This window comes from Delphinus delphis, chromosome 7 (genome assembly GCF_949987515.2).
Source record: "Delphinus delphis chromosome 7, mDelDel1.2, whole genome shotgun sequence".
Taxonomy (NCBI): domain Eukaryota; kingdom Metazoa; phylum Chordata; class Mammalia; order Artiodactyla; family Delphinidae; genus Delphinus; species Delphinus delphis.
Window position 1 is genome coordinate 78872242 of NC_082689.1, and position 27003 is coordinate 78899244.

The 27003-nt window shown below is 39.2% G+C and overlaps 1 protein-coding gene across 1 annotated transcript in view; it reads left to right on the forward strand.

The window, feature by feature from the left end:
* The first annotated feature begins 4424 nt into the window (after positions 1–4424).
* The window catches only part of NMI (N-myc and STAT interactor), a 52411-nt gene continuing 29832 nt past the window's right edge, over positions 4425–27003 (forward strand). Inside the window, exon 1 of the mRNA XM_060016822.1 lies at positions 4425–4498. The gene's annotated coding sequence lies outside the window, so the exon portion shown is untranslated. The remainder of the gene's footprint in view (positions 4499–27003) is intronic.

The following is a 27003-nucleotide window of genomic DNA, read 5'->3' on the forward strand; positions in this document are numbered from 1 at the left end:
ATTTTGGAAAATTAGTTATGGTACATGACTGCTGGTCCCAGAATATATAATTTGCAAATTAGAATAAAGCATAAATCTGTATTTTAAAAGGTCTTCCATTTAAATTGTCATTATCCTTATATCTCTCCCCCTCACCAATAGAGCAGGGTGGAGATGGCAGCAGAGGTGCAAACCAACTGGCAACTGAATAACTTCAAATTCCCTCTCCCTCCCTTCCTCCTCCTCCTTCTTCTCTTTCTCTGTCACACACACACACACACACACACACACACACACACACACACACACGTGGCTTGAGGAAATAAAGAGAAGAAAGACATTCCAAGAAATAGTGTACATTTAGGACTCTCCAAGTGGAATTTCCTCTCTTTCCCTTCTTGGCTTTTAACCCTCTCAGCTAGTCAAAGAAAATGTGCACAGATGGATGTGAGAGGCGGGGGAGTCCTGTGTCCTCTGACTGCTGGCCCATCCCCTCCTCTGCCTGGGATTTCCCAATTAAGAAGAGATGAGGAGATGGAAGAAGAAATTTTTAAGGGAGGACAGAGAAGGTTACTCTAAACCAGGGAAAAGGAAGCAGGGAGACTCAGAATGCAGGCAGACATCTACTGCTCTCTTTTCTTTTAGTTAACAACAGTTACTGCCAGCTGTTACTGCTGCATTCAAATCTTCCCGGGTTTGTTTTTTTTTTTTTGCGGTACGCGGGCCTCTCACTGTTGTGGCCTCTCCCGTTGCAGAGCACAGGCTCCAGACGCACAGGCTAGGCGGCATGGCGCACGGGCCCAGCCGCTCCGCGGCACATGGGATCTTCCCGGACCGGGGCACGAACCCGTGTCCCCTGCATCGGCAGGCGGACTCTCAACCACTGCGCCACCAGGGAAGCCCTCTTCCTGGGTTTTTAAAAAGTGTATCTCAGGGACTTCCCTGGTGGTCCCGTGGGTAAGACTCTGCACTCCCAGTGCAGGGGACCTGGGTTCGATCTATGGTCGGGAAACTAGATTCCACATGCAAGCCACAACTAAGAGTCCGCATGCCTCAACTAAGAAACCCACATGCCGCAATGAAGATCCTGGATGCCACAACTAAGACCCAGCACAGCCAAAAATAAATAATAAATAAATATTTTTTAAAATGTATCTCAAATTTTCCTTATTTCTGTCATCCTTCCTGGTGTGCTTGTGGTTATAGAAGTTCATTTGTAAAAGTGGCAAACATGACTTCTTTATTAAAATTGATTTTTTCAAAATAGTCAATATATTATAAAATAGTTATTTTATTCTTAAATATTTAATATAATTATAAGTGGTAGTGTGGCATCTCAGGCTACTTGCCACTACCAGCTCATGCCCACTCCTTGCTAACCTGGCTGCCCTTTTGCTTGGAACAAATTCCACTTTAGCTTCCTAAATATTTGTCTCTATGTCAGCCTTCTTATTTCATCTTCTTTTTTGCCAGATTAGGGGTTTTTGTGGTTGGGGGGAGGGAGTGCTGCAGATAAGCAATTGTTTAACTTGTCTTTACGTTACAATTTTAAAAGCAATGTCAGGAACTGTCTCCCACCTCTCCAGACACATCGAAAGTCCCATTATCGATGAGTATGCCTTTCCACGCTGCTGTGTTTTTGCATAGTGATATGTAACTCTGGAGAAGTGTGACTAACTTCTGAAATTTTTCTCTCTGACAGATGAACTTTTATTACTTCTATCCAAATCCTATCCAAATGCCATCTCTTGTGAAATGATCTTTGCTTCTTTTGAGCAGTTTATTTCTTGACTCATTTCTCCTTCTCTGTTCCCATAGTGCATGGAACACATTTCCACCATGCATACTATGGTATCCTTTTCATTTCTGTCTCCTCCATGTAGACTGTGATGGGTCTAAGTGTTTTAAGGACTTTTAATACATAATACCAGCTTGCTCTCTAGAAAGGTTGGCACTAATAAACACTCCACCATCAGTATGAGTACCATTTTTCTTCCACTCCAACAAACACTACATAGAATAATTTTTTAAATTTTTGCTAATTTGGTAGACCAAAATTGGCATCTCATTATTATTCAAACTTACATCACATGTGGTGAAACATTGAGCAATACGTTTTGTGTAATAATGGCTATTTGTGTTTTGAACTAGTCATATTTTGAGGTCGATTCAATTCTGTTATTTTATTATTAAGCACTCCACCCACCCCAACCTCTTACCCCATTCTGTTTAGCACTTCTGCGAATTATAGTACTTATTTTGCAAAACATCACACTATGGTGATCTGATTAAGTTACTTTTTGGGAAAGTACTAAGGCCATAACATTTTCCTGGAAAACAGCAGGGTTGACTTAATTCTTTGTGGTTATCTCTGCCCAGTCACACTACTTCTGAATTACACATCACTACCAGTAAGTCCAATAAAAATTTATTCCAAATGAAGTATCACTAATAAATCTGGAAAGAATTTGAAAAGTCCCTGGAATCAGTGGAAATATTATTTTATGCTAATAAAATTTTATAATATATTTTATGTATTTGTGTTGAAGAACATTATCAGGGAAAGAGGAAGTAGATTTAGAAAATGGTTAGAAAGTTTGTCAGTATTTGATTTCACGTGAATTTTAATAGTTCCCTGTTAATGACAATAATGATAGTGAACTAACAATAACAACAACAACCATAATAACTAAGATATATTGAGTGTTTAAAAGGTGATGGGCATTGGGAATTCCCAGGCGGTCCAGTGGTTAGGACTCTACACTTTCACTGCCAAGGGTGCAGGTTCCATCCCTGGTTGGGGAATTAAGATTCCAAGCCTAGCAGTGCAGGCAAAAAAAAAAAAAAAAAAAAAAAAAAAAAGATGATGGGCATTATTCTAAAGGCTTTACACATTTTAGCAGATTTAGTCTTTATAACTTACTCTACCCATCTCCACCCTACTCAGTTTCATGAGAGCTGAGGTTTACAAACAACATTGTTGGAGTCACTTGCCATCTGGCCTTTAGGGTGTCTGGCCAGTGGGAAACAGGTAGGAGATTGGAGGGAGGCAAGAGGAGGGAGGTTGGGGCCTATATTTCCTGGCCTCCTTCCCATCAGCTTGAGGCAATTATCCGCATCCTCTGCTAAAGGATGCAGCTCTTGTCTTGTAACCATTTGCGAGAATCTACCCTCTGCATGCTAGGAATTCATTCTTCCCTTTGTGCCCTGGTGGTAATAGGCTCTGCTCAAACCTTCACAGCCCGTTCCTTTGTTAAAGCTTCTCCATTATCCTCCTGGAGTGCACCCTCTCTTTTCCGGCCAGGATCCTGGCTGATAGGCTTGACTGATAATTTATAGAATTCTCAGTTAGAAATTATCCTCCTCAGAATTTTAATGACATCAAAGCTTCATTGCATCAGGCTTTCCAGCGTTGCTGTTGAGAAGTCTGATGATATTTTGATTCCTGAATTTCTTTCTCCCCAACCCCAGAATCTTGTTAAATCTTCTCTTTGTCCCTGGTGCTGTGAAATTTCATGAAGTTGTATGTTCTTCGAGAGACTTGCCCCACCATTGTTTTGGATGGCGGGCTCCTAGGATCTGGAATACTCAAATATTGGGAATTTTTCTTTTTTCTCTTTTTTTTTTGGCCATGCTGTGCGGCTTGCGGGATCTTAGTTCCCCAACCAGGCAGGGATCAAACCATATCCCCTGCAGTGGAAACGTGGAGTCCTAACCACTGGACCCGTCAGGGAAGTCCCTTGGGAATTTTTCTTGATTATTTTGCTGCTTTCTCCTCTCTGTTTCTCAAGTTCTCTCTTTCTAGTATTCATATTACTGTATATTAGATGTTGGAAATTATTGTCTTATCCTCTAGTTTTCCTGATCTCTTCTTCTGTCTTTCACACTTGTCTTTTTTGTTTACTTTTTGAGAGATTTACCTAACTTTATCTTCCAACACTTCTCTTCAGTTTTTCGTTTCTGCCATCATTCCTCTCCCTGCTCCACCCTCCAACCCCCCGAGATTGCTCTTCTTCTCCTGGAATGAACCCTTTTAAAAGTAGATACTTAGGGCTTCCCTGGTGGCACAGTGGTTGAGAGTCCGCCTGCCGATGCAGGGGACACGAGTTCGTGCCCCGGTCTGGGAGGATCCCGCATGCCGCGGAGCAGCTGGGCCCGTGAGCCATGGCCGCTGAGCCTGCGTGTCCGGAGCCTGTGCTCCGCAACGGGAGAGGCTATGGCAAGTGAGAGGCCCGCGTACCGCAAGCAAAAAAAAAAAAAAAAAAAAAAGTAGATATTTATATTTCATGGATGTACAGTCCTTTTGACTGTATAAGGATATTGGTTTGTTGGATTTTGAAATTTTCTTCTCTCTACTTAGTCTCTGTTGCCTCCAAGTTCCTTTTGTTCATTTGTTTTCATCACTGTTTTTTGTATTAGATGCTTTCTCAATTTCTGGTGACCCCTGAGTGTTTGCTCATACAAAATTGGAAGTAAAAAAAGGATTGGAAGTAAAAAAAGGAAGACCCAGAGTACACAGGTGAGTCTTGTTGGCCGGGATCTTCATTTTAGGGTGATTTGGCCGGGCTCTGTTGTTGTGAAAGGTAGCTTAGGTCTGAGCTCTTAGACTGGTCCTATTCCCCAGATAAGAATCTTCCAATGACTTGCTTGGAAGAGATAGTCTGGCTGCCATTACCTGGAAGCTGAGTGGGGAAAGAAACCAGGGCCTCATCATTCATTATGAAAATATCCACTTAATACCTCTGTTTTGAGTACATTACTTCTACTCTCTATTGTAACTGATTTTGTCCTGTCCAGAGATCCTCTATTTTGCCGTCTTCAGAGGGGGAAAACAACCCTTGAGTCTTGTAGGAGGAGAAGAGCAGTGATTAAGCTGATCAGAGTTGGGGCATGGATCTGGGAGTTACGATGATTACTCAACACACTTTCAACCAATTCTCACATTTTTACCACTTATGCAAGTATATGACACTATCAATTTTTGAGCATTTTTCTTTTTCTCTACAGTGTAATGGTTACTTCTCAGATTCCCTCCCTACTAAGACAGGATCTAGCTTCCTTGTTCTGCTAAGGTAGTTGCCACTCACATCTGTTTCCTAGCATCCAGAATCTTCATATTAGATAAAGATCTTTTAAAGTATATCCATTTAGTGTCATTTTAGTGGGATTTGAGGAAGGAGAGAACAGTAATGCATTTGTTAAATCCACCGTGTTTACCTATTTAAACCTAATTATAACTTTCTATGGCTGAAAAAAAAGAGACCCATAATAGCCTGTTGTTTGCCTTCTATGTACTTTAAAACGCTTCCTTCCCCAATATGTGGCTGTTTATTGATTGCTAATGAAACAGGACCACTTTACAATTGTTGATACTGGTAAGATATATTATTCTTATATGAAAATGAGTGATCTTGTGAAAAAGCAAGGTAACTCAAGAACTGTGCTCTGATGTCACTGTGAGAATATTATATTAACAAGTTAATAATAGTCCACAATTTTGCCCTTAGCCATGGCCACCATGCAAACTGTGGCATTTTGTTCTAGCACTCTCATCTACCTTTTAAGAAATCTCCCAATATATGTATTTTCAGTGGGAGATAGTAGCCAACTTGGCCTTGACAGATTCAGGGGACATATGGCTTTGGATCTTCCTATTGGACACTGTCCTGCACTTTGTCATGCAAGGGTGTGAGGTCAGATCTATCACAGAGGCAGAGGCCTTGTTGTCCTCTTAGGTGACCATTGCCATGGTTTCTGTTGCTCAACCTGGTCATACGGTCTGCCCTGAGATTATTCCCATTTCTTGAGTGGGGCCATCTGGCCTCTCATCAATTCGGTCAGCCCTGATGACCTTCTAATAAATTTCCTTTTTACTTAAGATAGCCAGCCAAGATTCAGTCACTTGCAGACAAAACCCTTGACTGATAAACATGGCAACAAAAGGAAGGCTATTTGCAAGTGCCACCGGAGGCTGGATGCTGAGATGGATAGACACAAGTTCAACAAGTCTTCGGAAAATAAATTGAAAATTCTTGCCCCATTAGGAATGGATGGCCAGTATCCCCTGCCTATGAAAATGATGGTCGACGTTTTACAATCTCTGCTGCTTACAGTCTAAGAGTAGATCAGTGCTCACTTCTGTGCCTCTAAGACCCCATGTTTGTTTTATCAGTGCCAAAGAAAATGACTCACTAATGAGCACCAGATTTGCCTTTGTCTGAAACGCCAAGAGAGTTGTTTAGTGATATGTGGGAATACTCCCTGAAAAACAGCATAAATCTAAGAGTTCATAATAAATTAGGTGGGAAACAAAAGTCATTTTTGGTCGGCCAATATTATATTACTCCTATACATTCAGTTAAATACGTTCAATTTGACTTATAAAAGTTACTTGAGGTTGGCAGCAATCTAAAACGCACACACAACATCTTAAAATATTACAAGTACTAAAGAAATGCATGAAACAAGCTTAATGTAAAAATAATTTGAACAATACAGAAATATATAAAGTGAAACCAGAAAGGCCTCTTCCCTAATCCTCATTCTCCCCAATCTACCTCCAATCCCATTCCCTCGCCATACGTAATGTATGTTATTCCTACATATTTCTACACACCTTTGTAGATCTACATTTTTACATGTTTGTAACCTTATTATACGTGTTACTCTGTGACATGTTTTCATTTATCCAATACCTCTTAGTGATCTTTTCATGTAAATACATATAGATCTCCTCCATTCTTTTTAATGATTACAGAGTATAAATAATATGGCTAGGGCTTCCCTGGTGGCGCAGTGGTTGAGAGTCCACCTGCCGATGCAGGGGACACGGGTTCGTGCCCCAGTCCGGGAAGATCCCACATGCTGCGGAGCAGCTGGGCCCGTGAGCCATGGCCGCTGAGCCTGTGCATCTGGAGCCTGTGCTCCGCAACGGGAGAGGCCACAACAGTGAGAGGCCCGCGTACTGCAAAAAAATAATAATAATAATAATATGGCTAAACACAATTAACTTGGTGAGTCCCACATTTATGAACTTTGGTTGTTTTGATTTTTCTCTATACAAACAACGCTAACATGCATATCCTGTGTTTTATATTTCTATATGCATTTAAGTTTTTTGTATGATAAACTATTCCCAGCGGTAGAATTGTTGGTTAAAGGCTGTGCATGTTTAACACTTTGAAAGATCCTGCCCCCCCAAAAGATCTCCTATGACTTTAATTTGCATTTCTATGTTTACTGGTGGGTTTGAGCATCTACATTCATGTCTTGTTTGTGAAATTGCCTGTTTATACTATTTGTGCACTTTCCTGTTGGGTTGGTTATCTCTTTCTTGTTGATTTGATTGAAAAACATATTTATAATGAACCATGTTCATTCTGTGCAGTAGAAGTCTATAAACAAATGGCAGTTTTACCTCCTTACCCCCATTTGCCTTAATTGAAGCAATATAAAAGCCTAATGGCTTACTCAACTTTTTAAACTGCAATGTCAAGGAGTCAATCAGCGTCAGCCATAGGCATTAATCCAACTTGTACTATATGTCACAAAGTAATTTAAAAAGACAAAAATATGACTGAAATAGTATTCTCTAGATAGCTCTTTTAAATTATATACATTTAATTTAAAAATTAGGGTATTTGGAGACCTAGATAAATTTATTCTAAAATTTATATGGAAAGGCACAGTCCTAAAATAACTAAAAGCATCTTGAGGAAGATGAATAAAGTGGGAGGAATCACTCTATCTGATGTTATGGCCTACCAAGTAGCTATAGTGATCAAGGCAATGTGGTACTAGCTGAGGGGTAGACACATAGATACACAGAAGCCAGAAATAGACTCACAGAAATATGTCCAACTAATTTTTTAAAATAAATTTATTTATTTTATTTTTGGCTGCGTTGGGCCTTCGTTGCCGTGCGCAGGCTTTCTCTAGTTGCGGTGCGCGGGCTTCTCATTGCGGTAGATTCTCTTGTTGCGGAGCACGGGCTCTAGGTGCACAGGCTTCAGTAGTTGTGGCTTACGGGTTCTAGAGCACAGGCTCAGTAGTTGTGGCTCATGGGCTTAGTTGCTCTTCAGCATGTGGGATCTTCCTGGACGAGGGCTCAAACCCACATCCCCTGCATTGGCAGGCGGATTCTTAACCACTGTGCCACCAGGAAAGCCCTGTCCAACTAATTTTTGACAAACATGAAAAAGTAATTCAATTGAGGAAAAATAGGAATAGACTTTTGTTACTGAACCAGGCTTGTTTTGCCTGATGCACAACAAGGTTTGTAGCAAAGAGAGGGTTTATTCCCAAGGCAGACTGAGGGAGGAGAGACAGGAGAACAAATCTCAAATCCGTCTGCCCGAAGGCGGGGGCTTGGAGCATTTATAGGGTAAAGAATAAAGAAACAGGGCAGTCTGAGGTATAGGGAGCATGGGGAGTGTGAGGAAAGGTGACTGGGAAAAGGTGTAATAATCGTGTTTCTGTACAAGCATGACTAAGCTATAGGCCTCTGCACATCCCAGAGGTCACCGAGTGGACACTTTTGTGGGCCAAATTGAAGGGTGGGTGGTCCCATCCAGTCTTAACCAGCTCAGCTGGAACTAGACACAGCTGACTCTTGGCTTAAATGAACTGCCTGCAGCTGACTCCAAGTTTGTGGAATGATTACTCAGGCAAACATCTTTCTGTTCAGGCTATGTGCAGCTTGGAGGACATGCAAGTCTTTTGTAGCAACAATTAAAATCCCTTGATTAGTGAAGGCATGTTATAGGGGAAATGGATTTAACTAATGACTACCCCCAAAATGGTGCTAGAGCACCTGGATATCCATAGGTCAAAAAAGGAACCGAGACTTAAACCTCACATCTTATTAAAAATTAACTCAAATGGATTATGTACTCAAAGGCAAAATGTAAAACCAAACTTTTAGGGAAAACATAAAACAAAAACAAAAACATGAGAAAACCTTCAGAATCTAAGACTAGGCAGAGACTTCAGGATCAAAGGACTAGGTCTTAGATTGGACCCTAAAACACTATCTGTAAAAAGGAAAAACTGGTAAATTGGCCCTCATCAAAATGAAAAAAATTTTTCCTTTGCTCTAGGAAAAATGCTGTTAATGGGTTGAAAAGGCAAGCTACTAACTGGGAGAAAACTTTGGAATTCATATATCTGACAAAGGACTAGTATCTAGAATAGATAAAGAACTCTCAAAACTCAATAGTAAAAAACCAAATACTCCAATTAGAAAAATAGGCAAACATATGAATAGAATGTATAACTCACTGAAGGAAGTAGAGAGTTGGCAGATAAGCACATTTAGATGTTCAACATCATTAGCCATTAGAAAATACAAATTTATGGGCTTCCCTGGTGGCACAGTGGTTAAGAATCTGCCTGCCAAAGCAAGGGACACAGGTTCGAGCCCTGGCTGGGGAAGATCCCACATGCTGCGGAGCAACTAAACCCATGTGCCACAACTACTGAGCCTGAGCTCTAGAGCCTGCGAGCCACAACTACTGAGCCCACGTGCCACAACTACTGAAGCCCTGTGCCTGGAGCCTGTCCTCCGCAACAAGAGAAGCCACGACAATGAGAAGCCCGGGCACTGCAACAAAGAGTTGCCCCCGCTCACCGCAACTAGAGGAAGCCCGCGCACAGCAACAAAGACCCAACACAGCCAAAAATAAATAAATAAATATCTTAAAAAAAAAGAAAATACAAATTTAAAACTGCAATGAAATATCACTATACATCTATCAGAATGACTATAATTAAAAATAATGACAACACCAAATGCTGATGAGAATGCATATAAACTGGAACGCTCATACGTTGCTGGTAGGAATATAAAATGGTAAGCCCATTCTAAAAACAGATTGGCGGTATCTTATAAAATGAAACATGCAAAGACAACCCTCAGAATGGGAGAAAATATTTGCAAAGTCTGATAAGGATCTAGTATCCAAAATATATAAAGAACTCTTACAACTCATCAATAAAAAGGCAACCCAATTTAAAATATGAGAAAAGGATCTGAACAGACATTTCTCCAAAGAAGATATACAAATGGCCAATAAGCACATGAAAAGATGCTCAATATCACTAGTGATCAGAGAAATGCAAATCAAAACCACGATGAGATACCACTTCATACTTACTAGGATGGCTAGAATTAAAAAGTCAGATAATAACAAGTGTTGATGAAGATGTGGAGAAATGAGAACCTTTATAACACTGCTGGTGAGAATGTCAAATGGTGCAGCCACCTTGGAAAACAAGGTGGCTGCACCATTTGAAGTTCCTCAAAAATTTAAACGTGGAGTTACCATATGACCCAGCAATTCCACTCCCAGGTATATGCCCAAGAGAAACACATATATATGCTCATGCAGAAACTTGTACATAGATGTTCATAGCAGCATTATCCATATAGCAAAAGATAGGAACAAGCCAAATGTCCATCAGCTGATGAGTGGATCAACAAAATGTGCTGTATCTATATAATGGAATATTATTCAGCCATAAAAGGAACAAAGTACTGATACTTGTTAAAACATGAATGAACCTTGAAAACATGCTCAGTGAAAGAAGCCAGTCACAAAATCCCCACATAATTACATATATATGAAATGTCCAGAAGGGGCAAATATAGAGATAGAAATTAGATTAGTGGTTGTTTAGGATTGGAGGGTTGGGGAGACTGGGGAGTGATAGCCTAGGGATGTGGGGTATCTTTTTGAGGTGATGAAAATGTTTTAAAATTAATTGTACTGATGGTTGCACAACTCTGTGAATACACTAAAAATCATTGAGTTGTACACTTTAAATGGGTGAATTATATTTCAATAAAACTGTCACAAAAAATACCTAAACATTCAACCACTATATGACCCCAAAATTGTACTCTTGGGCACTTATCTTAGAGAAATGGGAAGTGTACATCACTTAAAAATCTGTACCAAAATGTTCATAGCTGCTTTATCTGTAAGATCCAAACCCAGAAAGAACACTGATGTCCTTCAAACAAACTGTGACACATCTATTCCTTGGAGTGCTACTCAGGAATAAAAAAGAATGAATTATTGTGAATCACAGCAACTTGGACAAATCTCCAGGGAATTATGCTGAATGAATAAATCGAATCCTCAAAGTTCACATACTGTATGATTTCATTTATAAAAAAATTCTATAATGACAAAATTATAGAAATGGAGAACTAATTAGCCATTGCCAGGGGTCAGGGGATGGGGTCGGGGGAGGCAGAGGGAGGTGGGTATGGCTATAAAAGGCCTATGTGAGGCATCTTTGTGGTGAGGGGCCTGTCCGTTTCTTGACTGTATCAATGTCAGTATCCTGGTTGCGATGTTGTACCATAGTTTTGCAAGATGTTCCCATTGAGGGAAACTGGGTAAAGGGAATATGGGATCCTTCTGTATTATTTCCTACAACTGCATGTGAACCTATAATTTTCTCGAAATTAAAAGTTTAATTAAAGGAAAAAAGACTAGGCACAATGAGGGCAGGAGTTTTGTATAATATTTAACAGAAAAATCGATTAGTAAAAAAATTATGGTAGATATCTTCAAGTCAACTATTCAGAAAAGTTCCTTCTTGGAAAGGAAGCTTTCATTTCAACAACTTTAATTTCTTTTAATTAAATAAATTTTTTTTTTTTTTGGCTGTGCCATGTGGCTTACGGGATATTAGGTCCCCGACCAGGGATTGAACTCGGGCCCTCAGCAGGACCACCTAACCACTGGATTACCATGGAATTCCCTAAATTTAATTTTAAATTTTTATCAGAGTTTTAAAAGTCAGACAGTTCTAGGGGCTTCCCTGGTAGTGCAGTGGTTAAGAATCCACCTGCCAATGCAGGGGACACAGGTTCGGGCCCTGGTCCTAGAAGATCTCATGTGCTGCGGAGCAACTAAGCCCGTGCAGCACACCTACTGAGCCTGAGCTCTAGAGCCCGTGAGCCACAACTACTGAGACTGCATGCCACAACTACTGAAGCCCGCACGCCTAGAGCCCATGCCCCACAACAAGGGAAGCCACCGCAATGAGAAGCCCACGCGCCTCAACGAAGAGTAGCCCCTGCTCACTGCAACTAGAGAAAGCCTGTGCGCAGCAACGAAGACCCAGTGCAGCCAAAAATAAATTAAATAAATTCTTTTTAAAAAGTTAAAAAAAAAAGTCAGACAGTTCTATAAGACAAGATATAGCGATCTTTTGCCTGACCTCTCTTTAATCTAATCTGCCCCACCCCTTCAATTCCTACTTTGAGTCAATCATTTTAGATACTTTCAGTAGTTTCTTTAGGTATTTACCTCTGCCTTTCTATTATAAAATGCTTATACTACTATTTCTTAAGCTTTTACTTTTAGTGATTATCCATTGATTTTCTACCATAAAAAGTAAGGATTTAGGGGCTTCCCTGGTGGCGCAGTGGTTGAGAGTCCGCCTGCCGATGGTGCCCCGGTCCGGGAGGATCCCACGTGCCGCGGAGCAGCTGGGCCCGTGAGCCATGGCCGCTGAGCCTGCGCGTCCGGAGCCTGTGCTCCCCGACGGGAGAGGCCACAGCAGTGAGAGGCCCGCGTACCGCAAAAAATAAATAAATAAATAAATAAGGATTTAGCTCTCGTATCTCCTTCCTATCATCTCCACACTTCCCCACCCGCATCCTCCCAATATAATTATACCAGAAATATAAACAAATATTTAAGTGCTTACACTATTGTGACTATGTAAGTACTCTCCTTAGCTGAGCCAGGTAGTATACTGTGGTTAAATATCCATTCTTGTACGTGGTGAATATTTTCTCTGAAGATAACATCAATACTTGCCTTTTTTCCTGTTTGTTTAGTTTTCTCTGTATATATTGTTATTTCAGCTCTAAACTTCCCACAGAATAATAAGGCTGCTTTCAATATAGGCAAACGTATTAACTAAACTATCTGTTCAAATTTGCTTGGAGACATCTCTCCTAAAGCCCTCTGCAGAGGAGGGAAGGCCTGTTACCTGGCTGTGCAGGGGTGGTGAGGAGATCTAGTGGTCGAACTGCTTTTATGCAAGCCACCGGCCTCTTGTTTTCAGACTCGTCTGTTTCCCACATTCAGAGACAACTTGTGGTTCTAATTTCTGGGCTTTGAAGGATTTGGCAGCCTAATCAGCATGCTTCTTTGCATCCTCCATCCTCCCTCTTACTGCACATTTCATTTCTTCTTCCTCTAAGTCAGTTATCCTAAGTCTGTTTTGTTAATGTCTCTTAGCTATTATCTCCTCTCCCATCCTCACTATGCTTGTAAATTTTTGAGGTTTTCTTTTAAAAATTTTTTTACCATGATTTCAGTGAGATTTTTGGGTAAGGGCAATGAGGGTCAATAGGTGTTTTGCTTTGCCATATTTGAATGGCAGTCCAAACTTCTTGCATTCGAATATGAATATAAATGGTGATTGCTTCCCAATGATCAAGCTTATGGAACGCCTACATTCTTAGGGCACCAGAAGACAGCTGTGGCTCTGCCTGCTAATTGTTCTCCACGGATTTCTGGCCAATGGAAAATAAAGAACTGATGAATACTAATTCTGCTACCTGGCACATACACATGGACAACGTGGATGAAGGAAGCACCCTAGAGATGGCAGAGCAACAAAGTAAAAAATTTGGATCCTTGACACTATGATGCTCTCACATACTTGTGCTTGGAAAATTATGTGGGAGAGAAGCTTACTTTAACTTCTGTTTTATACAAACTTCTCTTATTGGTTTTTATTTAGTTATTTGGTTGGTTTACTGCCACCAAACCAGTATCTTACATGATTAACACAATATTTTTTGCTAAGAAAGTCAAGGATATGAGAACAATCATGAATAGGAAGGCAGAAAAAGAGAAGGAGAAAGAAAAAAGAAATATTAAGAATAAGTTTTTCCCCCCCAAAATGAGGATAAGCATATGGCAGGTGGGGCAGTGTGGTAGCAATGAGTCAAGTGGAGAGTGGGAAGCCCTTGGGGTCATAGAGACCTAAGTGAACCCCATCTCTGTCATTCATGGGCTCTGTGGGGCACAGTAGCTTACCCATCACAGCAGCACAGTACCATTCTTGGGCAATTCACTCAGCTAGAGGGTAGCTGGAAAGGTGTTTTTAGAGAAAACTGGTGGGGGAGAGGCTTTCAACTACCCTTACTTGTATTGTGGGCTTCCTCCACTATCGCTACCATTCCTACTTGTTCCTAGGAAAATAAATCGTGAAATGAAAAAATCTAAATAAAAGAAGTAAAATTTAAAATAATTAATATTACAGAAATAAAGAAAATATCTGAAGGATAACTTTAATCAGATTTTAAACTCTGGAATAAAAAGATTAAAATCAGGGCTTCCCTGGTGGCGCAGTGGTTGACAGTCCGCCTGCCGATGCAGGGGACACGGGTTCGTGCCCCGGTCCGGGAGGATCCCACATGCCGCGGAGCGGCTGGGCCCGTGAGCCATGGCCGCTGAGCCTGCGCGTCCGGACCTTGTGCTCCGCAACGGGAGAGGCCATAACAGGGAGAGGCCATAACAGTGAGAGGCCCGCGTACCGCAAAAAAAAAAAAAAAAAAAGATTAAAATCAGTTAAACATAAAAGAAAATATGTCATGACATAAAAATAAAAATTAGGGGGCTTCCCTTGTGGCGCAATGGTTGAGAATCTGCCTGCTAATGCAGGGGACACGGGTTCGAGCCCTGGTCTGGGAAGATCCCACATGCCGCGGAGCAACTGGGCCCGTGAGCCACAACTACTGAGCCTGCGCGTCTGGAGCCTGTGCTCCACAACAAGAGAGGCCACGACAGTGAGAGGCCCGCGCACTGCGATGAAGAGTGGCCTCCGCTTGCCACAACTAGAGAAAGCCCTCACACAGAAACAAAGACCCAACACAGCCAAAAATAAAAATAAATAAATTAAAAGAAGGCTCAACATTTTAAAAATAAAATAAAAAAAATAAAAATTAGATAAATTGAAAGATAGAAACTACAAAGATAATTAAATCAGAATAAATTATAAATACAATTTTTAAAACAATGTAAATGTGCCATGGTATATCCTCAGTAATAAAGAGTAAAATCATAGTTGGAAAAAAATGTTTTTCCTATGAGTGATTTTATACTTCATTAAAATAAAACATCACTCCTTTAAAATTTAGAGTATCAAAATTCTCATTCTGCTTTTGGAAATCTTTCTAAAAAGATCTCTATGCACCATGTAACTTTGATTTTTTTCTTTAATATAAAAATATTGGCGAAAAAATAGCATTATGTTCTACTTGGTAGTTGACTAATCTTAGGTTTATTTTTATTATTAGTGAAAAATGGAACTCTCTCTTCCATTCTTATATCTTAGTCAGACATGATATCATGCAAGCTGATTGCATTAAAATAGTTTTTCTCTGGTGATTCATCATCTTTCTCATTTCTTGCACCACCATGTCTAAGTTCTTGGGTTGGAAGAAGATGACGTTAGACTGATATGTTTTATTTAACATTGATTAAAAGAGTTCAGATTATTGATATTACAACTTTTGTTTTTAAGAACTAAGCCTAGGTTACTTTTATTTTTATTTATTTATTTTATTTATTTTTGGCTGTGTTGGGTCTTCATCGCTGCGAGCAGGCTTTGTCTAGTTGTGGCAAGCGGGGGCTACTCTTCATTGTGGTGCATGGGCTTCTCATTGTGGAGGCTTCTCTTGTTGCAGAGCATGGGCTCTAGGTGTGCGGGCTTCAATAGTTGAGGCATGCGGCCTCAGTAGTTGTGGCTCTTGGGCTCTAGAGCACAGGCTCAGTAGTTATGGCGCACGGGTTTAGTTGCTCCACGGCACGTGGGATCTTCCCAGACCAAGGCTCGAACCTGCGTCCCTTGCATTGGCAGGCAGATTCTTAACCACTGCACCACCAAGGAAGTCCTAGATTACTTTTTAAAGACGTATGTTTATTTTTGCTCTATTATTCTTTTAATGGAAGTATAATTTACATAAAATGCTCAGACCTTAGATGTCTTCTTCAACGAGTCTTGACAAAACAAGACACAGAACATTTTCAGCTCTGCAGAATTCTTCCTGATGCTCATTTCCAGGCAATACCCTTCAAACATCCTGCGTTAAACATTGTTCTAATTTCTGTCATCACAGATGAGTTTTACCTGTTTTAGGATGTCATATAAATGGAATCCTATAGTGTATATTCTTCTGCAGCTATTTTCTTTTGCTCAACATAACTGAGTAAAATTTTTGAGATTCATCTATGTTTCTGTGTATATCAGTAGTTTGTTCTTTTTTATTACTGAGTAGTATCCCATTGTATGAAAATAATACAATTTAAAAATCTATTTTCAATCAGTATTGTGAAAATGACTATACTACCCAAGGCAATCTACAGTTTCAATGCAATCCCTAACAAATTACCAATGACATATTTCACAGAATTAGAAAAACAAATTTTACAGGTTGTATAGAAACACAGAAGACCCTGAACAGCCAAAGCAATCTTGAGAAAGGAAAATGGAGCTGGAGGAATCAGGCTCTCCAACTTCAGACTATACTACAAAGCTACAGTAATCAAGACAGTATGGTACTGGGACTTCCCTGGCAGTCCAGTGGTTATGACTTTGCACTACCAATGCAAGGGCCCAGATTTGATCCCTGGTCAGGGAACTAGATCCCACATGCATGCACAACTAAGAGTCCACATGCCACAACTAAAAGATCCCATGTGCTGCAACTAAGACCTGGCACAGCCAAAAAAAAAAAAAAAGAGACAATATGGTACTGGCACAGAAACAGAAATACAGATCAATGGTACAGGATAGAAAGCCCAGAGATAAACCCATGCACCTATGGTCACCTAATCTGTGACAAATGAGGCAAGAATATTCAGTGGAGAAAAGGCAGCCTCTTCAATAAATGGTGCTGGGAAAACTGGACAACTACATGTAAAAGAATGAAATTAGAAAAGAATGACAACTACATGTAAAAGAATGAAAGAATGGACAACTACATGTAAAAGAATGAAACTGGACAACTACATGTAAAAGAATGAAAAGAAAAAAACTACCTAACACAAAAATAAACTCAAAATGAATTAAAGACCTAAATGTAAGACTAGACACTATAAAACTCTTAGAGGAAAACACTCTTTGACATAAATCACAGCAAGATTTTTTATGACCCACCTTCTAGAGTAATGAAAATAAAAACAAAAATAAGCAAATGGGACCTAATTAAACTTAAAATCTTTTGCACAGCAAAGGAAACCATAAACAAGATGAAAAGACAACCCTCAGAATGGGAGAAAATATTTGCAAATGAAGCAACTGACAAAGGATTAATCTCCAAAATATACAAACAGCTCATGCAGCTCAATATCAAGAAAACAATCAAAAAATGGGTGGAAGACCTAAATAGATGTTTCACCAAAGAAGACATACAGATGGCCAACAAACACATGAAAAGGTGCTCAATATCACTAATCATTAGAGAAATGCAAATCAAAACTACAGTAAGGTATCACCTCACACTGGTCAGAATGGCCATCATCAAAAAATCTACAAACAATAAATGCTGGAGAGGGTGTGGAGAAAAGGGAACCCTCCTGTAATGTTGGTGGGAATGTAAATTGATACAGCCAGTGTGGAGAACAGTATGGAGGTTCTTTAAAAAGCTAAAAATAGAACTACCACATGACCCAGCAATCCCACTACTAGGCATATACTCTGAGAAAACCGTAATTCAAAAAGACACATGTACCCCAATGTTCATTGCAGCACTATTTACAATAGCCAGGACATGGAAGCAAGCTAAGTGTCCATCAACAGATGAATGGATAAAGAAGACATGGTACATATATATCATGGAATATTACTCAGCCATAAAAAGAAATGAAATTGGGTCATTTGTAGAGGTGTGGATGGACCTAGAGCCTGTCGTATGGAGTGAAGTAAGTCAGAAAGAGAAAAACAAATACTGTGTATTAATGCATGTATGTGGAATCTAGAAAAATGGTACAGATGAACCTGTTGGCAGGGCAAGAATAGAAATGCAGATGAAGAGAATGGACATGTGGACACAGGGGAAAGGGGAGGGTGGGATGAATTAGGAAAATAGTTTTGACATAAATACACTACCATGTGTAAAGTAGATAGCTAGTGGGAACCTGCTGTATAGCACAGGGAGCTCAGCTTGGTGCTCTGTGATGACCTAGATGGGTGGGGTGGGGAGAGGAGGTCCAAGAGGGAGGGGCTATATGTATACGTACAGCTGATTCACTTCATTGTACAGTAGAAATTAACACAGCATTGTAAAGCAATTATACTCCAATAAAAATTTTTTTCACTCTATTTTCCATGGATAGATGTGGTAGGCAGCTTCTGGCATGGTTCCCAGTGATCCTCACGTCTTGATATTCATAGTCTTGTGGAATCCCCTCCCTTCAAGTGTGGGTTGGACCTCGTGATTTTCTTCTAATGAAAAGAATATAGCAAATGTGATGGAATGTTGCTTCTAAGAGTTGGGTATAAAGGACTTGACTTCCATGTCTCTCTCTAGTTTTTCTTTCTTGCTTGCTTTAAAGAAGCAAGCTGCCATGTTGTAAGCTACCCTATGGAGAAGTCTACATGGCAAGAAACTGAGGGAGACCTCCCACCAGCAGCCAGTGAGGAACTCTGGCTGTCATTCCAACAGCCTGTGAAGAACTGAATCTTGCCAACAACCATGAGAATAAGCTTGGACATGGATCCTTCCCCAGGTCAAGGCTTGAGATGATGGCAGCCCAAATCAACACCTTCATTGAAGCCTTGTAAGAGAAAAGATGACTTCTTTTTGGTGAGATTCTTTATCCACAGAAACTGTGAGATAATAAATGTTGTTTTAATCCACTAAATTTCCAGGTAACTTGTTATGCGGCAGTGGGTAACTCTTTCAATAGGCATTTAGGTTGTTTCCAATTTGGAGACTATTATGAATAAGACTGCTATGATTATTCTTGTAGACTTTTTGTGAATATGTTTTATTTAAAATGTGTTTCTTGTAAATAACATAGAGTTGGGTTTCCTTCCACCTCCTCTGCCCCCCGCCACCCTCGTCTGACAATCTCTAGCTTTTAATTGGCATGTTTAGTTCGTTTGAACTTAATGTAATTATTGATATGGTTGGGTTTAAGTCTACCATTTCATCATTTAGTTTCTATTTGTTTTAGTTATTTTATGTTTCTCTGTTTCTCTTTTTTTGCCTTCTTTTGGGTGATATCAATTAGTATTTAATATTTCATTCTTTCTAATCTATTAACATTTTTAGCTACACCTCTTTAGTGTTATTTTTTAGTGGTTGCTCTAGAGATTAAAATATTCATTTTTAATTTAACTCTAACTTCAAATAATATTTTACTGTTTAACCAACAATGGGGGAATTTTACAACTGTGTAATTCTATTTACTATCCCTGTCTTTTGTGCTTTTATTGTTATATGTGTTACTTCTACAATATATTGCTCTACTTTTTGCTTTAAATATATGTAAAGTATATTTAAAGCAAAAAGAATAACAATGATATATGGCTTTACATATATTTAAAGCAAAAAGTATAGCAATATATCATGGGATATAGATATAATTTATAGTAAGTATAATAACAATATATTTAATTTAAAATGGCATTTTATATTTGCCTAGATATTTATTGTTTCTGGTGCTCTAAATTCTATCTTGGAGATCCAGGATTCCATCTGATAACATTTTCCTCAGCTTTTAGACTGAGTAATTTTTCTTAGCATTTCTTATAGTGCAAACCTATTGGACACAAATCCTATCAGCCTTTGTCTGCTTTATTTTGACTTCATTTTTATATATTTTGAATTCTGGATTTAAAGTTTCCCTTCCCTCCCCATTTTAAAGATGCTATTCCATTGTCTTCTGGCCCTTATTGTTTTTGATAAGAAATCAGTCATAATTCATATTTTGTTCCCCTGTAAATGATGTCTTTGTTTCTACTTTGTTTTTAAGATCTTCTTGTTTTTTTCTTTTGTTTTGTTTTGGTTTTTTGTTTTATTTTGTTTCCAGCAATTGGACAATAATGTTCTTAGGTGTGTTTTCTTTGTATTTATCGTGTTAAGTTTTACTGAGTTTCTTGGATCTGTGGGTCTTTTTAAAAATTAATTTTAGAAAAAATATTTTTTAAGGATTTTAAATAAATTTGAACTTTATTTATGACAACAGTATCTCCATTCCTCTGAGAGCAAGTAGTCTAGATATGTGTTAGATGTATTGTCATTTCTATATGTAGACAGGACTTGGTGCCTGAATGGATGCAAGAAACCCATGATAACTTCTGCATTCACAGGTTGGAAAACTTGGTTCTGTATAAGGTTGGCAGCTAAGTTCCTTCTTTTCTCAAAGTGTTTTTGGTCATGTTATTCTTGTACTTTAGTGCAAAACCTGAGCCAAGACTGCTGGCAGGAAGTGCAAAGAAAGAAATACCAAGGAGTGCAATGCCTCTGGAAAGCAATCTTCCCAGCCAAGTTAGGGGAGTTTTGTCTCCATAGCCACGTAATAAGATTACCAGTTAATTTTAAAAGGATATAACTCAGGAATAGCCAGATGATAGAGATGCATAGGACAAAGTATGTGGGAAGGTGCAAGAAACTTCCAGGCTCTAGCCAGGGGTCCACTCTCCCTGAATCTCCACATGTTCACCAACCCAGACTCTCCTTAGAAAATTCTTGACCACTATCTCCTCATATACTTCTTTTCCCCCATTATTTCTCCCTTTCTTATGGGGATACAATACATATATGTTAGACCATCTGTTGCTGCCCAAAGACTCTTGGATTCACTGTTCCATTTTGTTCGCTCTTCTTTCTTTTTGTGTTTTCAACTGTATTTGAGTTGATCCTTTCCTCTGCTATGTACAGACTTCTGTTGAGCCCATCAAATTGATATTTCATATTTTTTATTTCAGGTGTTTACAATAAGTTCTTTATTTAGCTGGCTGCGTCGGGGCTTAGTTGCAGCATGCAGGATCTTTCATTGCGGTGTACGGGCTGCTCTGATTGTGGCGCGCAGGCTCTATAGAGCAATGGCTCAGTAATTGCAGTGTGCAGACTCTCTAGTTGTGGCGCGTGGGCTCCAGAGTACACGGGCTCAGTAGTTGCAGCACACGAGGCTCTCTAGTTGTGGTGCATGGGCTCTAAAGCGTGTGGGCTTTGTTGCCCCGCGGCATGTGGGATCTTAGTTCCCCAGCCAGGGATTGAACCCGCATCCCTTGCATTGGAAAGTGGATTCTTAATCACTGGACCACCAGGGAAGTCCTGTACAATAAGTTCTTTTTTATAGGTTCCATCTCTGAAGAAGTTATCCATTATTCATGCATATTATCTAATTTGTCCACCAAATCACTGAACATGTTTAACACAGTTACCTTAAAGTTCCTGTCTCTGGTCTATAGTTTCAACTTTGAGTTTGCTCTGTTGACTACATTCTCTCTTGACCTTGGGTCACATCTTGCTTCTTTATGTGTCTTGTAATTTTTTTATTGTATGTCAAACATTTTGTGTAGAGTCTGAAGTAAATTGTATTGTTTCCTCTGTTAGGCTACTAGTCTGGTTGACTGAATCAATCTGATCTGTGGATTTCTCTTTCTTCCTCTGGTCTGCTAGTAATTAAAGCAGCTGTGGGTCTCATCTTTTCTAGAATGGGCTTATCACTTTCTACAATTTGGTTAACTTAAAGGGTTTCTTTTTGAGGGGAGGGTGTTCTTAGTTCTCTGATAAATATGTATTTTAATTGAGGTGTAATTGACATACAACATTATATTAATTTCAGGTGTTCTTATACGTTTCTTAAAACTATGATTTTCTGGCTAATATCTTGTTCTTACCAGTAGAGTAGAAGCAATGTCTCTCAAGACTTTGTAAATTTTAATTTGAAATGGAATTCCCTGTTTTTTTCTTAATATGTTTAATTGTGCAAATGACAGGCAAACGTGGATCAATGTAGCTCCAGAATCAATTTTTCTCTCCCTTTAAAAGGTCAGAAAAAACTGTGAAAAACTTTAAAGTGAGCAAAAGTTTACTGGTGGCATTTTCAATGGAAAATTAGGCATTGTATATTGTACCCTCTAAGTTAGACTTTATAGATATTTTTGCCTTTCATTATCTTTGAGCTATTTCACAACTTTGTAAATTAAATAAAACTGACAGTACTGCAAACTATTCTTGTCCATACAGATGCAAATAAAGTTGTCCAATGGAGATACAATTAGTTACTGCCCTGTGGATATTGGTCAGTTTTGTGTCTATTAGTTAACTAATTTCAGCATTCCTGATTGCCTATATCTGTGTCTGCTCTTTGGATTAGCCTTTGAACTGTTTTTAGTTAGGTTTTCTTTCTTTCTTTCTTTCTTTTTTTGGCTGTGTCACGCAGCTTTCAGGATCTTAGTATCTGACCAGGGATTGAACCCGGGCCCACGGCAGGGAAAACACGGAGTCCTAACCACTGGACCACCAGAAAAAATCCCTAGTATTTTTGTTTGTTAACATTTTACTGTATTCCTGATTGATGAGTTAAGTGAAGTATGTGTTCATTTTATATTTTATTGAGAGTTATGACTGTATCCTTTATAAAAATTATTTTTTAACATGGGTCACCTTTCTCTAGTATGTTGTTAGTCTGGAATCCTGTACTCTCTCTGCTGCTCCAAGTTGCCTGTGGACCACTTTGCTGCCATTTTCTGGGCTTCTTGCACACAGACTTTCAACAGCATGTTGTTCCCTCTGATTGAGCATCAGGTAAATGTGTGATAAGCCTCAATTCCACTTACAGCTCTTTTCCTTTATTTTCCACAACACCGCCACTTAAGATCATAAAAGGGTTTTACACTTTACTGAAGGATTTGGTAGGTAGCAGACATCTCTCATTTGTGACTAATTGGAATCTTTTGAATACCTTCTTCATATTTTGATAGTTACCTACTGTAGAAATCTTTCCATCTTAATGAAGAATCCAAAAACATCATTTCCAGCTTCCTTGCTGCTGGGTACGGATGTTAATTATGCCAATCAGATATATCACATGACACTGGCACAGAAATGAGTTACTTGGTAAAAGAGGCAGGACATAGATCATCCATTTTACTGGCATAAAACTAAGCAGGAGCAGTGTTGTTTTGGGGCTGGCTGCTGTGACCAACTTCTCAATCATGACAGACGCAGCAATTGCCCATTTTACATAGGACTGAATGAATGTAATAGGGTATTATAATAATGACCTTCAATGAATCATGCCTCTCTGTGTCTGTGCCCCTGTGTAATGTGACCTTGCAATCACTACATCAGGAAATGAGCCTATTTCTCCACTGTCTGGGACCTGGGTTGGCCTTGATCATCACGCTGTGAAGACGCCCAGTTTAGCTTACTAGAGAATGTGGGACCTCATACAGGAAAAACGAAGTTTCTCAGCCGACAGACAGCATGACATTCTCAGAAATGTCGTAAGGTCATCTTGGACTTTCCAGGCCAGCCTGGCTTCCACTTGGAAGGAGTCATATGACCAGCAGCCCAGAGTCTAGGTGAGACCGGCAAAACTGTGCAGAATGCCAAACTGCAGAATGATAAGAAATAATAAATGATTATTGTTTTAAAGTCCCTAAACAATAATAAGATGGTTTAGGGTATTTTGCTATGCAGCAAAATAACTAATGATAAGAAATAATAAATTTTTATTGTTTTAAAGTCCCTAAACAATAATAAGATGGTTTAGGGTATTTTGCTATGCAGCAAAATAACTAATAAGATAACTGAAACAGGAATCTGGTTGCTGCTGCAACAAAAACCTAAAATAGTGGTTTGGGGGTCAGGCAGTAGGCAGAGGCTAAAAAGGTGGCAAGGAGACTGTTAGTAGAGGCTGGAAGACCAGTGAGGGTAATTGTTATTAAGGCTTCAAAAAGGGCAACTGGTATAACGTAGTAATGGAAAAATTAGTGACACTGTCACCTTCTTTAACTCGTAAATTAGAAAATGAACCTAGTAAATTGGAGCTGGCTGATGAGAACATGGAAGGTGCAAATGGCTTCTTTTAGCTTTGGATAAAAAGGTGTTGTAAAATAGAAAGGAACTAAAAAAGGAACTGTTTTATTTGCAAGCAGAATGCAGAAATGCGGACAGCCACAACTTGCTAGCAGATGCCACACATCCACTATTTCCTAAATGAATTTATCTTCCTTTTTCTAAGCCTGCCCATATATTGGTAATGGTATCAGTAATACCAGATGTCCACACTGGAAACTGGGACTGGCTTTAGACTTTTCCTTTTTTATTCATTCATCCATTCATTTATTATGAACTCATATACTTTGTGCCAGGGGATATAACTCTGTCTATTAATCCTGTATCCTCACAGACCTCATAGCCTGAAAAGCTCTAATTGATCACCAAGTCCTCCTACTTCTACTCCCTAAATATCCCTGGAATCTACCCTTTCCTCTCCATTCTCTCAATCCCTACTTTAGTCCAGTGGTCATCATCTGACTATTCTGTATTCTGCCATATTTCCCCCTTTCATTCGTTTGTTACTCTGCTGCAAGAATGGTCATTTTACATGCAAGCCAGAGAGTGTCCTCCCTTTCTTAAAATCCTCCAGAATAAAGTTTAAACTCCATAATTTGATGGTAGCCTATATTTTCCACCCTGCCTGAAGGTGTCATCTTCTTTCTCAACTCTCTGTGTGTTTTGCCTCTTCTCTCCAAAACACATTTGGTGAATTCATTCTTCAAGGTGACAGGTGAAACCTCATCTTCCCTGTGTAGCCATCCCCAACCATTCTATGCATATTTTTAATATAACACTTAGAATAGCATATTACAAATCTTTTCTTGGCTATATTCTCCACTCTTTAGTAGAGGAAATCTAAGTACAGGAGGGTAAGAATTTAGTTATATTTGTCTTTGTTTTCTGAAATAGTACCTGGTATATAATTAATTCAATAAATGGTTTTGAATAAGTGAATGAGTGAATGAGCCTGTGTAATGGATATAAGATTAAGCTCACCAATTCTGGAGTGACAGTCATCTTCTCTCACACATTTAGCAAATTTATTCCACACTTATTTGTTTCATGTCTTCTTTGTCCCAGACATCAATCCCAACATAGTAACGAATGAGACATAAAAAATCACTGTTTTTGTGGAACTTACATTCTAGTGACTGTGACAGATTAATAAAACAATAAATAAATAAACGAGAACGTCATCAGATAATGATAAGTGCTTTGCAGAGACACAGCAAGATGATATGATAGAGAAAGACTGAGGAGCTTCTAGAAAAGAAGGTCAGGAAAGGCCTCTCTGAGGAGGTGAAATTAATTTGAATGATGTGAAGGAGCCAGCCATGCAAAAATAAGTGGCCAAGTGTGCCAGATAGATTGAAAGGCTGGAGAAAAAGCTCTGGGGCAAGAATGAACTTGGCCTGTTCTCCAGGAACAGAAAGGAGACCAAGATGATGGAGCTTAATGAGAGGGGAAAAGCAGGCAATGGCCAGTACTATGTGGTTATGGAAGCCACTTCAAGAGTGTGGAATTTAGTCTGTGTGCAGTAGGAAGCTACTGGTAGGAGATGCCATGATTTAATCTATGTTTTAAAAATATCCCTTTGGAGTCTCTTCAGAGAATAACTCGTGGTGGGTTAAGAGGAAAAACAGGAAGTCATGTAAGGAGGCCACTGCAGATGTCCAGGGAGAGAGATAGGATGGTGGCATAGGCAGTGGTGGTAGCCATAAAGAAGGGGAAGAAGTGTGCTGATTTGGGAATATTGTGGTTTGGAGGTTTGCTCTTGAATTTGATGAGCAGAATGAGAGGATAAGCGCTTTCAAGCATAATTTGATGAATTCAAGTCCTTTATTCACTTTTGTTACCCGTTCTTTCTTGTATCCATCATGAAAGAAAAGCATGTAGAAGGAGATTCAAAGATCTTGCTTATGGCTATTGAACAGAATGTAAAGGTAGAGAAGAGTGTGTCCTTGGATGGAGGATGTCCATGGAAATACTGAGTCTTTCCTTGAGGAAGGGAGTGCCCTGGCTACCAATATTTAATAAGTCCGGGACACCAAAACAGATCAGCAGGAGGTACATGGGATCTACCCATGCCAGCAATATCAGAAGTTAAAGATTCCAACACAAAAAGAGCTCCTAGGCTTTTCCTTTAGGGGCATCAGTGACTGTGAGGTGTGGAGAGACAGTGGGACTTGGGTAACCAAAGTATTTTTGAAAACACCTTCTAAGAAAAGCATCAGATTGCCTACTGGAGCACTTTTCTAGCCAAATAGGAAAAGTGTGAGTGCCTTGAGGGCAAGGATTGTGTCTTAGTCATCTCTGAATTCCTACTCAAGGCTTAGCACCATGCTTGACATACAACAAACCCTAAAGTTCGACATGTATTGAATAAAGGAGTGGGGTGGAGACTCAAGCAAAGAGAAAAACGACAATTGTCTCAGATGATACCTCAGCACTTTGTGCTCTGTTATCTTCAATATCAAATTTATGTATTGTGGTTTAGTTTTGATCCTGTTAATACTAATCTCTCTGTCCTTGCAAACAGGAGGCCATCACCAATTCCTTCACTCCATTTGTTTTGATTAGACCAAATTCTCCCAGGTACATTTCAAAATTAATTCATGGTTTTTGTTCTGTTTTGTATCATTAGATAACTAATCGCCACTTCAATTCTGTTCATTTGTGAGAATAAACATACTTTATAGATACTTCCCTCATTTATTGAAGAAAAAATGAACGTTAATTGAATAAAAATTAGAAGATACAAATAAAGGTAGAAAATAAAGAGCACCCATGACTACTTGCATAGAAACTTTATATATTTCTGTAGGGAATTTTTTTCTGTGTATACACACACAGATACACACACATATTTGGGAGGGGACAAAAATGGCATCACTGTAGACTTAATGTTTTGTAATTTGCATTTTAATATTGTTTTAAGATAAAATTAATAAGTGAGAAAACCC